General features: G+C 36.5%; 1 long non-coding RNA gene across 2 annotated transcripts; it reads left to right on the plus strand.

Moving 5' to 3' along the window:
* Positions 1-6992: 6992 nt before the first annotated feature.
* Positions 6993-10457, plus strand: LOC107963008 (uncharacterized). Of its 2 annotated transcripts, none has more exons than XR_005928713.1 (4): positions 6993-7556; positions 7875-7947; positions 8032-8118; positions 8335-10457. It is a non-coding gene; the product is annotated as an uncharacterized lncRNA (long non-coding RNA). The 2 variants fall into 2 exon arrangements; XR_005928712.1 differs by having other exon boundaries at positions 6998-7556; positions 9250-10457.
* Positions 10458-16828: the final 6371 nt, after the last annotated feature.

Consider the following 16828-nt stretch of genomic DNA (forward strand, 5'->3'; position numbering starts at 1 on the left):
TACATACAATGTTGTGCAACCCACCCCAATAATCCAACCGCTACACACCAACTCCATCCCCCTGTACACATAATATAGGGATATAAATATCGACCCACCCATCCGATACACATCAATGGTAGCCCAGTTGCGGTACTACCCGAAATCGCAGCAAAGCTGCTAGCATATATACAGCTTTGAGCCTTCAGAAGTAGTATTATAATTGGCACAAAGCCATCGGTAACTGTAATAAGTTTAGCATATAGCCATCAGCGACGGTAATATAATCGGCACACAACCTTCGGTAAATATGATCACACAGAGTCATCAACAAGTATGTTAGGCAGATAGCCACAGGTAAATACGTTTGGCACGAAGCCATAGTCAAGATGGCACAAAGCCATATTTAGGTTGGCACAGAGCCATGATCAGAATAATTGGCTTTAAGTCATCGGAAACTGTATCATGTTAGGCACATAGCATCAGTGATGATAATATAGTCGGCACATAGCCTTGGGTAAATATGATCGACATAGAGTCGTCAATAATCATATATTGGGCTTAAAAGCCACCGGTGGATCCACATCATCAAGCAACCATGCGATCCTCAATCGGTGGATCCACGGTCGTCAAGCAACCATGTGATCCTCAATCGGTGGATCCACGGTCGTCAAGCAACCATGCGATCCTCATATACTTCCTCTGTTCCATAATTCCCAACCCATGCAATATATCCTGTATGTCATGCTCAATCATCACACGTGTATGCAGAATGGCCATACTCAGTAACAGTCTTTTAAACATATGTTAAGAGCATATCAGTCATACAACCACAGTCAAATTCGAAGTCTAAGTCAGTCATTTACCCATAAGGGCAAAACAGTCATTTTACCCTACAGGGGTATGCTGGTCATTTTAGACTACAAAGGTATTTCGATAATTCTACACAAAAAGGGTATTTCGATAATTTTATAAATCGAGGGTATTTCGATAATTTTACAAATCAAGAGTATTTCGGTAATTTTACAAATCGAGGGTATTTCGATAATTCTACACTGCAAGGGTATTTCGATAATTTTACAAATTAGGGACATTTTGATAATTTTACAAATTGGAGGCATTTCGAAAATTTTACAAATCAAGGGTATTTTAATAATTCTACACTACAAGGGTATTTTGATAATTTTACAAATCGAAGGTATTTCGGTAATTTTACAAATTGAAGGTATTTCGATAATTCTACACTACGAGGGTGTTTCGGTTATTTTACAAATCAAAGGTATCTCGTTAATTTTACAAATCGAAGGTATTTCGGTAATTCTACACTACAAGGGTATTTCAATAATTTTACAAATCGGGGTATTTCAGTAATTTTCCAAACTAGGGGTATTTTGGTAATTTTACTAATCAAGGGTATTTTGGTAATTTTGTAAACCAATGGTATTTCAGTAATTCTACCCTACAAGGGCATTTCAGTAATACTAGCCTACAGATATGAGATTCACATAGTCCAATCCAATATTTACTACACAATTATAGAATTTATCCACTTGGGCCTGTGGGCCCACACGGCCCAAAGTAACCTAAGCCCACGAGAGCACTCATGATGGCCTCAACCATCACGTCAAAGCTCCCACACGTGTGCTCGCATGCTCAAGTGGCTGCCATAGACGTGTGACAGGCATTTCGGCATTTGCCGTTCTGCAGCTAGAGTTGTGTGAAATACACACCTGTTTATGAGAATGCGCCGAAGTCCACGATCACCAACCTTGGCACATCCTGCATTGAGTCTTGCTCCCCATCTCATTGGTTCGCTCTATTTAAAGCCAACTTCTCACCAATTCTCATGTTAGCTTCCTGATGTGGGATTACTTTCAACCACTAAGAAAATTCCTTAGTTTCTTATGACCACTTCAACTACAGAGTTCTAGTCCAACTCCACCCCTTACACAGCTCAAACAGCAAAAAAAATACTCCATTTCGCATTCCAAGACTTGAACCTTAGGCCTCACAGTTACACAACACGCCACCTTGCCACTCCACCACAAGCTCTTTTTGTGTCAATTTTATCCTCAATTAATTATAAGGTCTATAGGCCAAAGTCCAGGTTTCTTTAAAAGAAAAACCAAAATAAATTGCAAGAGCCAAGACTTGAACCCAGGCTCCGTTGCAACCTTAACGACGCCACAACCACTAGACCACAAGCTTCCTTGTGTCATTTATTTACCACAATAATTTAAAAGGCCTTCATCCAAGCACCCAGGGTTTTATTCACTTAAAACCAAAATTTTTGCTACAGCCCAAGTTTGAACCCAATATTTCTCCAACACTTCTTAGGACCATTAACCACCAAAGCAGACATTTAATTGTGTCAGTTCCTTGTGCAATTAAATGCTTATATATAACCTCCTTACGGACCCATACTCAAGGCCCAATACTCCTAGGCCAAAATTTGAGGCGTTACAACACCCTACTATCGAGATACGCAATGGCACAGTCACACCCTTGGCAGTAATCGACAGGGAGAAGAAAAAGTTAGAGAGAAAACTACTACGACCCAGAAAAAGAAAGAGAGAACAAATCAATTGTGAACCCCCACAGAGATGACGGCAATAGCAAGATTCAGTTATGGCTAAGAATTTGGTAACCTAAAACAAAAGCTCAATTACCGTAACCAATGTGGGAGAGACTCGGCTAGTAATGAAGGGAGAACTTGAAGGAAGCCGAATAAGAAAATAGGGAAAAGGATCAAGGATATCCAACACAAGCACAAAAGATGGTGATGCCGACTTAGAACCAAAAGAAAGAGTGTTACCAAGAATTCGGCACATGCTTAAGGGGAAGCAAAGAATGCTCGGTCTAAGAGAGGAACGACCGAGAGAGACAGAAAAAAAAGAAGTAAAAATCCGAAGTAGTCAACCAAGAAAAGAAATACAAAAAGAGGCGAATACCAAAACGAGAAGCAAAGGAAAAAAAATACCATAGAGGCTCACTTTCGGCACTTAAGGCAAAGAGTAACTAATGCCGATTTTGACAAAAAGCTACTCCAAGTTTAGCAAGGCCCCTACAGAAACTGCATACTTGCCTCATCCCAGCTTTCCAACCTTAACCGAAACTCTTTCTCTAGGAATTCAAATTCGGTACCACAACCCCCCTGTCATTCAAAATCCCTCAAAATTCTCCTAAATTCACTCCAACCACCCACCATATCCCATGATCCCCTCCTAACTTACCTCCATTTTCCTTCCAACAATAATTTCGGTCAACTAAGGACACTCCCATGGCACCATAGCAAAATAATAGGCTCCTAAGCGTTGCCACACCTCAAACCCCAGACCTCAAGAAGCACTACACACGCCACATACCACTGGACTTGCAGGCCCTACCTTGTCATGCCACACTCACATTATTTTAAGAAGCCTACTATCAGGAGACAAAGGTTAACTAAAGTAAAAGCACAAACTTTGTTCAAGCCAAGGCTTGAACCCACGACTTCACAGATACTCACATAACACCAAACCACTAAATCAGACATACATCTATATCGCAAACACCCAAGAAGAATTTTAACAGGGTTTTCGAGATTTGAGGCGTTACAATTCTACCCTCCTTAAAGAAAATTTCGGCCTCAAAATTTACCTAATCAAAATAGATGAGGGTGTTGTTTTCGCATAGCCTCCTCGGGTTCCCACGTAGCCTCCTCAGAACTGTGATTCTACTAAAGAACTTTCACCAACAGAATCAATTTCTTCCTGAAGACCTTTACCTCATGATCCAAAATCTGGACTGGTTTATCCTCGAATGTCAGATCTGGTCTAACTTCAATCTCCTCAATCGGCACAACATGAGCAGGATCAGAACGATAGCGTCTCAACATAGAGATGTGGAACACATCATGAATCCACTCTAATTTCGGAGGTAGTTCCAACTGGTAAGCAACTGGTCCTATTCACCTTAATATACGGTAAGGCCCAATAAACTTTGGGCTCAACTTGCCCTTACGCCCAAATCTCAATATCTTCTTCCATGGTGAGACCTTCAGAAGCATAAAATCTCCCACAGAATATTCAATTTCTTTACGCCTTAAATCCGCATACAACTTCTTCCTGTTTGATACCGTCTTCAGTCGATCCCGAATTAATCTGACCTTATCCTTGGTATCAGATACTAACTCAAGACCCAGAGCACACCGCTCGGCCAACTCAGTCCAATATGATGGAGTGCGACACGTACGACCATATAGTGCTTCGTAAGGTGCCATCTGTATGCTAGACTGGTAACTATTGTTATAAGTAAACTCTGCTAGTAGCAAGAACTGCTCCCATCTACCTCGGAGTCAATTACACAACTTTTTAACATGTCCTCCCGTATCTGAATCACCCTCTCCGATCGACCATCTGTTTGAGGATGGAACGCAGTACTGAAGACCAACCGTGTACCTAGAGCTTCATTTAAGTTCTTCCAGAACCGAGACGTAAAGCGAGGATTTCTATATGATATTATAGAAACTGGTACCCCATGCAGTCTCACTATCTCGGATACATACAGCTTAGCCAGTTTCTGTAATGAATAATCTGTGCGAACCGATATAAAATGAACAGTTTTGGTCAACCGATACACGATAACCCATACTGAATCTTTCTTAGAAGGTGTTAGGGTTAGCCAACTCACAAAATCCATATTTACTCTTTCTCACTTCCATAGCGGAATCTTAATTGACTGAAGCAATCCAGAAGGCAACTGATGTTCTGCTTTAACTTGTTGGAAAGTCAGACATTTCCCCACAAAATTGGTTATCTTTCACTTAAGACTCGGCCACCAATAAATCTCACAGAGATCTTTACACATCTTATTTTCCCCTGGGTGCACAACATAGGGGCTACTATAGGCCTTTCACAGTAAAGTCTACCTCAAATCACTATCCTTAGGTACACAAATTTTGCCTTGAGAAACAAAGTACCCTTTCATTATTTAGCCTAAAATCCACAGCATTACCATTCTCGATCTGACAGAACCGAAGACCCAATGACAGCATTACCACACTAGTTTAACTTGAAGCTCAACCAACAAGCTACCACCTTCAAACAAACTAAGATGAGCAAACATTACTCTTAGATCAGCCATAGCCCGACAGCTCAATGCATTGGCCACCATGTTGGCCTTACCAGGATGGTATTCAAGCGAACAGTCATAATCTTTAAGTTTAGAAATTTTATCGATAGACGGTCCAATTTGATATTGAGGACTAAATTGCAAAAGTTGTAAAATGTGTGTTCTAGTTCACAAAGGTACTAAGTACTTGTGAGTAATGGGTTTTTAAAGTGGAGGTCCTTGTATACTAATTAGACCATTATACTAGTTTGGACAAAAATACCTAAAGGAAGATAAAACATCATAGTTTTTAATGAAGGGTAATTTAGTCATTTGGTAAATAAATAATAAAATGGGAAAACAAAGCCAAAATTTGGTATCATCTTCATCAAGTTGGCAGAAACTCTCATAGACACCATAGCTAGGGTTTTTTCAAGCTTTCAAGCTCAATAGTAACTACATTCAAGACCTGTTTTTAATGTTCTTTACATTTTTGAAATCCTCGTAGCTCGGTTTACCTATTTCTACCATTATTTTGAGTTAGGGTTTACGTTTAAAAATTTCCCCATGAATGATATGCATGTATTTTGATGTTTGATGGTAGAATATGAATGTTTTAGGTTAGGAGAACGATCTTTTCTAAGCGATTTTTAGCGAAAAAGAGCAAAACGGTATAATTAGTAAAAATACCTAACGGTCATAAGTACATGTTAGAGTGAGAATTTGATGTTGTTATAGAAGAGAAAAATGTTCAGCATGTCTTAAAACATAAGAACAAGGGCTGAAAATAAATTTTCGAGCCTAGGGGAAAAATCATAATTTTGTAAAAGTTAGGGGGCAAAAATGTAATTTTAACATAATATGATTTTTGGATTGAAATAAATAGTATGAGTGTAAAATGAGCTAAATGTGTTGTTATAGATCAAGAAAGGCGTGGAATTGACCTCGAACGGGGGAAGGAAAAAGTTTTGGACTAAATTGCAAAATTTCCATATTTTGCACCGAGGTAAGTTTGTATATAAATAATACATTAACTTCATTTACATTTTTACATTTCAGCCTATTTTATATAATTTAGTTGATTTTGAATCATAAATCGACTATTGGAAGAATAGAAATAAGTAATAGTGAGAGAAATCCCGGTTGAACTTTCGGAAAGATTAAATAATATAGATGAAATGTAGCTAGGACACATGTATGGTGCTGAGTGCACATCAAGTGTACAAGAGAGTTACGAGATACTATGTAGTAGCTAGGTCACATGTGTGATACGGGATGTATCCCATGTAGACAAGAGAGCTACGGGAGAGGATAAATGTAGCTAGGTCACATGTGTGGTTCCAAGTGAAGGACACCATGCATACAAGAGAGCTACAAAATAAATTGGCTAGGTCACATGGGTGGTACTAAGTGTTCACCATGTGTACAAGAGAGACGAATTAAATGAAATATGATGTGGAGCTGTGTGCTGAAACCACCAAGTATTGAGGATTGATCCAAATTGTTCAACGGTATGATTTTATAGTGACATTGTAATCATGAACCTACACTTGTGATGTATGAAATGTGGTGAAAGTGAATTGTGATATGTAGGCTAAATGAGGTAAATACAAAGAAAGTGTGAAAGAGTCAATTAGCAATAATACTGTTTTGGACAGTTGCAGTGATGTGAATTTGAAAACTCAGCAAAAATAGTAGGAATTTAATTAGAGGCTGAATGAGATATTAATTTAACGCTTAATGAATATATTTTCATGTAAAAGTAACATAGTAGGTAAAGGAACTCTATATTCTGAGATATTTACAGCTTGTTTGGTTTGGTGTATTGGCATAGCCAATACACCCCTAATCGGTGGGCCCCACCTAATCCGGGTGTAACACGTCGTTTGGTTTGATGTATTGGTAATACGCACCTAATCCATTACCTTCTTAATCGGTGAAAACCACCGATTTCTATTCCCTCCTCTTTGCCCAGATTAGCTACCGATTGAACATCACCTCCCTGATTTGCCCTCCCCCCATCCCCTTGTTTCTCTTCTGTTCCTTCATCCGATTTCCTTCATTTCTATTCACTGACCCACTCCAGGCCCTAACCTCTCTGAAGCAAAAGCTCGTATCTTCCTCCACTCAACGAGTCGACTCGGCGGCCCTCGCTGACGCCCTCGAGATCTCTTTGGACCATGCATGTCTCGTCCTCGACACTCTCGCCTCGGTGCTTCACTCCGAATCCGACCTTCTCGTCACCTCGCGCTTCGACGATGTTGATTCCGTTGGTGCTGATTTGCTTGATCTGATCCTGTTTTTGTACATTCAATCGTATAAAAGGCATGGGCGCATGTTCAAAGTTTGAAATCCTGTCTTGATGAGCATAATTTGGAATTGCGTGTTAAGACAGCTAATGAAGCTGAAGCAATATCCCAGCAAAAGTTGGCTGCTGCAGAAGCTGAAATTGCTGAGTTGCGACACAAATTGGAGGCTTCTAAGAGGTTACAGTTTACTTGTTTCTTTTTCTTTATATTAGATTACCTTTTGATGTCACTGATTCAGGTTTATTATTTTAATATTCCTTTTCTTTCTGGAAGCGGATTTTGCCTAGATCTCTGCAAACCTGCTGCTATTCGTAAAATGTTTATTTGATGTGCCTAGAGAATTCCACCACACATTATTCTGTTGAAATTCTCATTACCAGAATGTAGATGTATTAGAAATTGTGTAGCTGGTATTTATGTTGTCGCTACCTTCATTTATCAAACAATGGGTTTACGCCTAGCAAGTGAAAAGTGTTAATTATGCTGTTATTTCAGGGATAAATCTAGGCTTACTGATTCTTTAAAAGCCAAAATTGAAGAAAATGAGGCTTACTTATCTGAAATAGAGGTTAGCTTCTTGTCATTTAGTCTTGGCTTTGCCTTTGGTACTTTCATGATGTTTTCATTACACCATTAGTTTGGTTTTCCTCAGTCAATTGGACAGGCATATGATGATATGCAAACTCAAAACCAGTAGCTATTGCAGCAAATTACTGAAAGAGATGACTATAACATCAAGGTAATCAATTATTTGGTTTATGATATTCAGAGATCCATTGAAAGTTTATGCACTAGCATCATTGTACCCTTTTCTTTCTTTCTTTCTTTTTTTTTCCTTTTTTGCTACTTACTGCCATAAAACGATGGTCTCTTGATAAGTTTTCTGTAACTATGTCTTTATGCTGACTAGTTTTAAATTGATTTTGTATAACTCTGCCTTTTTTAAACCCTCAAGCATCCAGTTGTCACTAGCTACCACTGCCAGCCGTGTACTTAGAGGTGAACGGTGCTTCATATACTCATAGATGTTTGATCATGGAATAGAAATTTTTACTTGGTAACCAATCACAGAAGCTAACAATCATCATTTCCCTTGAGTTAAACATGAGATAGAACTTGGGAAGCTGGGTTCAGTTCTTGGTCTCCATTTGGGTGTTAGTTGTCGGTGTGAAGATTCATAGGTATTCTCTTTGGCTGGTCATCTGATATGATTGGTTGGACTTGTGATAACTAAGTGCCCATTTTCATTAATGTAAAATTTTATTGAGATTTCATTTATTTTTGGCAGGCACTGAGATTTTTGAATAGCCTAACTCCTCCAAATATATCAAGGATGAGGGTTTTATTGGCCCAAACATTACTGAAATTTGCAAAAATAAAAAATGATGTTGATCTTGTAATTTTAATTTAAAGACAGATTATGATCTAGTATTTCAAGGTAGCAGTTCTTCAACTAGGCTCTTCAGTGTTGTAGTTTGAGCTCTTGTTCTCATTTCCTGACAATTGGAAAAACTTGCTTCTGTGCCATTTGACTACATTAAGAATGGTTTTGTACCTGTTACTTAGAGAAGAAATACTTCATAACATGTAGCCTATGTTGCTTTCCTCATTTTCCTTGAATTACCTTTGTCCGACAGCAGTATCTGAAACATATTACGGTGTCGGTATGATTCTCCAAGTATATGGAAAAACTTAGAAAAATTGGCCATACTTGTGTTGGGCACATGCCCCTATCTGATGCACACTCCCAAGTTCAAGTAACATAGCATACAGCTATGGTTTGTTCGATTCTGTTTTGGACACTGTTTTTTATTTGGCCTGTTTTCTCCATCTATTTCCAAATTTGCTTATAGATTATTCCGTTCTTCAGGTTGTTATTACAAAATGCTACCATCTCTTCTGCAACCCTTGTGTGCATAAAGTCACCGAAAATCGTCACCGCAAGTGTCCGGTTTGTGCTGCAAGCTTTGGTGCCAATGATGTTAAACCTGTTTATATCTGATTTAGGAGCTCTCATCAGAACTGGTTATCCATGAGATTCGATGCACATCTCACATGCTTGCACTGTCAACACAGATATGAACACTCACAGGTTCCATGTATTGTTGTTTTAGAGTTGTTAGAAAAGAATCTAGACTGGAACTAGAGGTTTCCTATCCGTTTGGTCAGTGCAGATCCTCTCAACATTTGCTTGTTTGGTTCCAAGTTGATTGGACTTAATTCTACAGTATTTTATGATGTTTGCCTCTTCATTTAACTGCCTGGAACCACTGGAATCTTTCAAGTTACTGTTTGCAGATTATTCAGAATTGATCAATTTCTGTATTCTGCTGAAACCTTTTGGAGCAGTACTCAAAAGTTTTTGGGCTGCACAGATTTTAGTAGAACATTTTAGTATTATTTGTTTTCTTTTTCATTTTTTCTTTATATATATATTAATGGTAGTTTATGACAGTTACATGTTGAAGGAAAATAGTCTTCTATTTCTTTTATTTATTGTGGAGGAAGTAGCCATTATAAGGCCTTCCTTTGGAAATTAACGAGTCTGATTTTGCTTGTGTTCCTCTAGGTAGGGGACTAATGAGAATGATTGAATCATGAGACTTACTGTTGTATCCGTATCATGTTTATATATATATATTGCTGTGCCGTAATTGTATTCAAAATATTCTATATTTATATAAATTTTGATATGTTGGCAATTCAGATATTGAGACGTTACTGCATTCATGTTGTTAATGTCTTTACTTTGTAGCAATTTATGTTCTGCTTCTACAGAATGGAAGAATCGATTATGGTGAATTTGTTGCCATGGTACTAATTTTCAGTTTGTTGGCAGATTGTACAGCAGATCCAGAATATGATGACTCATGAGAAAAGCGATCGGGAAACGGTTTTGGTTCGTCGCATGCTCCAGGACGGGTTACTTGATGTTGTTTGTTTGAAGCATTAGAGAGATGCTGTTGGTTTATGGAATGCCATAGGTTTTGTAAAACTTTGAGGAGTGTGGAAGTGTTAAAGTTATTCAAAATTAACAAGCTCACTATAAAGCAGCAAATTTATATTAGATTCCCATAATATACTTGCTGCATAAATGCCTTTGATTTCCATAAGTTCATATTTAAAGTTGGAATTTATAAATGTTTCAATGAGTATATGCTGCCACAGTTTATAGGATCTTAGAGAAATGTAATTTTCACTAACACAAATTACTCTTCTTTGCGGCTTAATTTGACTTTTAACACTAAGTAAGCTGCCACTAAATTTATTTCTTTTTACAAAATATTTAGAAAAAAATATTAAATTATATTTAGAAAAATTATATTTAATAATAATTATTTTAAATTATATTTTATAGTATTATATATTATGATTTTAGTAAATTCATATAAGAATATTTAATATTAAGAATTTTATTAAATCATATATTTTAATTAAAATATATTTAATAATAATTATTTCAAATTATATTTTATAGTATCATATATTATAATTTTAGTAAATTCATATAAGAATATTGATTATTAAGAATTTTATTAAATCATATATTTTAATTAAAATATATTTAATAATAATTATGTTAATTTATATTTTACAGTATCATATATTATGATTTGAGTAAATTAATATAAGAATATTAATTATTAAGAATTTTATTAAATTATATAGTTTAATTAAAATATATTTAATAATAATTATGTTAATTTATATTTTACAGTATCATATATTATGATTTGAGTAAATTAATATAAGAATATTAATTATTAAGAATTTTATTAAATTATATAGTTTAATTAAAATATATTTAATAATAATTATGTTAATTTATATTTTACAGTATCATATATTATGATTTCAGTAAATTAATATAAGAATATTAATTATTAAGAATTTTATTAAATTATATATTTTAATTAAAATATATTTAATAATAATTATGTTAATTTATATTTTACAGTATCATATATTATGATTTCAGTAAATTAATATAAGAATATTAATTATTAAGAATTTTATTAAATTATATATTTTAATTAAAATATATTTAATAATAATTATGTTTAAATATGATTAAATTATTTATTATTGATAATAAAAATCTTGTTATAATTTAAATAACAATAACAAAAATCATTTACCAAAACAAATTTATGCTAAGGGTATTCTAGTCATTTTAGTTTTTTCTATTATGCTATTACACCTCTATTCCATTCAACCAAACACAAGATTACTATTACGCCTCTATTCCATTACATTCAACCAAACAGTGGATTAGCTATTACACCTCTAATCCAATACACCTCTAATCCCAATACACCTCTAATCCAATACACCTCTAATCCAATACAGCGAACCAAACGTGCCCTTATATTTGTGTGTGACTTGCTCAGAATGACTATGTGATCCCCTATTCTAACTTTGAAAAATCATTAAAAATTGTACAAAACTAATTAATAAATATAGTTAATATGTATAGATTCCTTATTGAGTGTAGTTTTAAATGAAACAAATTTCATGGCTATTTGAATTGTGTACTGGGAGAAGTTTAATTCGTAGTGAACAGAGGTCAGATCAGTCTAGCTGTATAATAGGGGAAATTTTAACTAATAAACTGTACTAATTGGCTCGACCAAAAATTCTAGAAAAAAAATAGTAAGAAGTAATATGAGTCTAGTTTCAGGAAAATTTACGGATTTGAATTTCTGGTTTTGTAACTCGAGTTATGATTTATTTAGTGAGTATGACGTAGTAGAGACAGCTTGACCAAAGTGGAGTAAATGGTAAAATTAAAAGTAGATACACTTGAGTTATTGTGTAAACATATTAGATTCTTTATTCATTATTGACATACTTGCTTACTAAGCTATAAGCTTACCTTCTTTTCTCTCTTTTCTCTTATAGTGTCGTCCAGCTTGCACAGGAGTCAAGGATCGTTGAAGATCTGCTTGCACTATCAATATTTTTGGGTATTTGAACTAAACATTTTGAATTATGGCATATATAGTAGACTTAGTTATTTTGTTACGTGTCATAATTGTCTAAGTTTTAAAATATTAAGTATAGTATTTGACCGATTATTTTGTATGAAGCCTTTGAAATTGGCTAATATTATTAAAGGCATATGTTATAATGATTCATGATCTAATTGTATGCCATATTTTTGTCTTGGTTTTATTTAATGGTATGTACTATGATTCGGTAATACCTTGTACCCTGTTTCGGCAACGGATACGAGTAAGGGGTGTTACATTTAGTGGTATCAGAGCTATGGTTTAGTCGGTTCTCAAACTAATAAAGTGTGTGTAAAAGTCTAGCTATACATGCCATAAATATACTGTGATAGTGATAGTGTGATGTATCACTTTTGAGAGATTCGACCTACCATTGGTGGAAGACTTTGGTAGCAGTGGTGCCAAAGAAAAGGTTACTTGGGATTTCTTCCAGGAAGAATTCAAAAAGAAATACATAAGTCAACAATTTATTAATCAAAAACGGAAGGAGTTCCTTGAATTGAAGTAGGGCAAGATGTCTGTGGCAGAGTATGAACGCGAATTTGTAAGACTCGGCAAGTATTCCCAGGAATGTGTGTCCATTGAAGCTATTATGTGTAAGAGATTTGAGGATGGGCTAAATGAGGACATTAAAGTGCTTGTGGGAATTTTGGAGCTGAAAGAATTTGTAGTATTGGTTGATCGAGCTCTTAAAGCTGAAAAACTGAACAAAGAAAGAAGAAAAGCTACTATTGAGGCTCGAGATGCCAGAAAGAGGCCGATAAGCAAGTCATTTCAATCTTAATCAAAGAGGTCCAAAGAGACAAACCATCGAATGACAGTCTCAGCTGGGGACTCACATAGAGATCGTGGTAAGGCATATTCGGGGTTTAAAGCTCAAGCTACATCAGTGGCAAGTGTGGGTAATGTGCGGCCTAGAAAGCCCGAATGTCAGTAATGTGGTAGGCAACATTTTGGTGAGTGTTGGGGAAACGAGCTAGCTTGTTTCAGGTGTGGTTCTCACAAACATTTTATCAGAGACTGTTCGGAGAAAGTTAAAGAAGAAAAATTTCAGAGTGCTAGACAGAGTACTACCGTTAGCAGGGGTAGACCACCAAGAAATACTGGAGGTGGGGCTAGCAGTAAAACTGTGATGAAAGATTCAGCAGTAAGATCAGAAGCTAGAGCGCCTACTAGAGCTTATGCCATACGTGCCTGAGAGGATGCATCATCTCCCGATGTCATTACTGGTACATTTTCTCTCTATGATACTATTGTTATTGCATTGATTGATCCCGGGTCTACTCATTCCTATATTTGTGTGAATTTAATATCTAATAAGAAGTTGCCTGTTGAATATACTGAGTTTACGATTAAAGTGTCGAACCCCTTAGGCCAATATGTGCTAGTTGATAAGGTTTGCAAGAATTGCCCATTAATGATTCAAGGTCACTATTTTCCGACTAATCTAATGCTGTTACCATTTGATGAGTTTGACGTTATCTTGAGAATGGATTGGTTGACATTGTACAATGCCAAGGTAAATTGTAAACAGAAAACACTAGAGTTGAAATGTGAAAATGGTGAAATTCTGTGGGTTGAAATAGATGAATCAAATAAGTTGCCTATGGTGATTTCGTGCATGTCTGCTCAGAAATACATAAGGAAAGGGTGTGAAGCTTATCTTGCCTATGTAATGAATACTAAGATGTCTGAATTGAAGCTTGAATCAGTGCCGATAGTCTGTGAATTTCCAGATGTATTCCCAGAGGAATTGCCAGGGTTGCCTCCAGACAGAAAGATAGAGTTTGTCATTGATTTGTTGCCGAGGACTGTACCGATCTCGATTACTCCATATAGAATGACTCCGACTGAATTAAAAGAATTGAAGGCTCAGTTGAAAGAGTTAACAAAGAAGGGATTCATGAGACCGAGTTTCTCTCCCTGGGGTGCTCCTGTATTGTTTGTAAAGAAGAATGATGGCTCAATGAGACTTTGCATTGATTACCGTTAGCTCAATAAGGTGACTATAAAGAACAAGTACCCATTACCGAGGATTGATGATTTATTCAATCAGTTAAAGGGGGCAACAGTGTTTTCAAAGATCGATTTGAGGTCCGGTTACTACCAGTTGAGAGTTAAGGAGTCGGATGTGCCGAAAACTACCTTTAGGACAAGGTATGGACATTATGAGTTTCTTGTGATGCCTTTTGGCTTAACAAATGCTCCAGCTATATTTATGGACTTGATGAATCGAATCTTTCGGCCATATTTGGATAAGTTTGAAGTAGTGTTCATAGATGACATTCTAATTTATTCTCGGGACGAGTCTTAGCATGCCGAACATTTGAGAACCATATTGCAGATCTTGAGAGAAAAGAAATTGTTTGCTAAGTTTAGTAAAAGTGAGTTCTGGCTTCGTGAAGTCAAATTCTTGGGGCATATAGTCTCAGGTGATGGCATTCGGGTGGATCCGAGCAAAATTTCCGCGATCGTTGATTGGAAACCGCCAAAGAATATATCCGAGGTTAGAAGCTTTTTAGGCTTAGCCGAGTATTATAGACGTTTTGTCGAGGGATTTTCGATGATTGCCTCTCCTATGACTAAGTTGCTGCAAAAGAATGTTAAGTTTGAATGGACTGATAAATGTCAGCAGAGTTTTGAAAAGCTGAAAGCACGATTGACTGAAGCACCAATTTTAGTACAGCCCGAGCCAGGGAAGGAGTTCGTAATTTATAGTGATGCATCATTGACAGGCCTTGGATGTGTATTGATGCAAGAGGGTAAAGTGGTAGCTTATGCCTCGAGACAGTTAAAGCCGCATGAGAAGAACTATCCTACACATGATTTGGAATTGGCCGCTATTGTCTTTGCCTTGAAGATCTAGCAACATTATTTGTATGGTGAAAAATGCCGAATTTTTACTGATCACAAAAGTTTGAAGTATTTGATGAATCAAAAGGATTTGAATCTGCGACAGCAGAGATGGCTTGAATTATTGAAGGATTATGAGCTAGTGATTGATTATCATCCGGGAAAAGCAAATGTAGTTGCTGACGCCTTGAGCAGGAAATCTCTTTTTACTTTGAGAGCCATGAATACGGGGTTAGCATTGTTTGATGATGGGTCAATCTTAGCAGAGATGAGGGCTAAACCGTTATTTCTCCAGCTGATTTGTGATGCTCAAAAGAACGATAATGAGTTGCGAACCTAGAGAACTCAGTACGAATTAGGTTACGACTCAAATTTTCGAGTTGGACCAGATGACTGTTTCATGTTTCGAGACAGGATATGTGTACCAAAAAATGACGAATTGATTCAGAAAATATTACATGAGGCGCATAGTGGCTATTTGTCAGTTCACCCTGGTAGCACAAAAATGTATAATGATTTAAAGAAATTATATTGGTGGCCAGGCATGAAAAGGGACATTTCTGAATTTGTAACCAAGTGTTTGATCTGTCAACAAGTAAAAGCTGAGCATCCAGTGCCTTCAGGATTACTCCAACCGGTAATGGTGCCTGAGTGGAAATGGGATAAGATTACCAAGGATTTTGTAATTGGTTTGCCTCTGACTCCTAGAAAGAAGGATGCTGTCTGGGTAGTGGTTGATAGGTTAACAAAGTCGGTTCACTTTATACCAGTACGTACCGATTACTCACTTGATAAATTAGCTGAATTATATATTGTTGAAATTGTGAGGTTGCACGGGGTACCTATGTCTATAATATCAGATAGAGATCCGAGGTTTACCTCAAGATTCTGGAAAAAGTTACAAGAAGCTTTTGGCACAGAATTGAACTTTAGTACTGCGTTTCATCCACAAACAGATGGTCAGTCAGAAAGAGTAATCCAAGTACTCGAAGATATGCTTAGATGCTGTGTTTTGGAATTTGAAGGCAGTTGGGAGAAATATCTACCTTTGGTTGAATTTGCCTACAATAACAGTTTTCAGTCGAGTATACAGATGGCACCATATGAAGCCTTGTATGGTCACAAGTGTCGGACTCCTTTATATTGGACCGAACTTAGTGAGAAACAGATTTACGGAGTTGATCTAGTTAAAGAAACCGAAGAGAAAGTAAAAGTAATTCGTGATTGCTTGAAAGCTGCTTCAGATCGACAAAAGTCATATGCAGATTTAAAAAGAAAAGAGATTGAATTTCAGGTGGGTGATAAAGTGTTCTTGAAGGTTTCACCATGGAAAAAGATTTTGAGATTTGGCCGAAAAGGCAAGTTGAGTCCGTGTTTTATTGGGCTATACGAGATTATTGAAAGGATTGGACCAGTGGCATATCGGTTGGCTTTACCGACAGAGTTAGAAAGAATTCATAATGTGTTTCATGTATCAATGTTGCGACGTTATCGTTCTAATCCTTCACATATAATTTCTCCAACAGAAATTGAGATTCGATCTGACTTGACCTATGATGAAGAACCGATTAAGATTTTGGCTCG

The sequence above is a fragment of the Gossypium hirsutum genome, chromosome A06, assembly GCF_007990345.1.
Source record: "Gossypium hirsutum isolate 1008001.06 chromosome A06, Gossypium_hirsutum_v2.1, whole genome shotgun sequence".
NCBI classification, from domain to species: domain Eukaryota; kingdom Viridiplantae; phylum Streptophyta; class Magnoliopsida; order Malvales; family Malvaceae; genus Gossypium; species Gossypium hirsutum.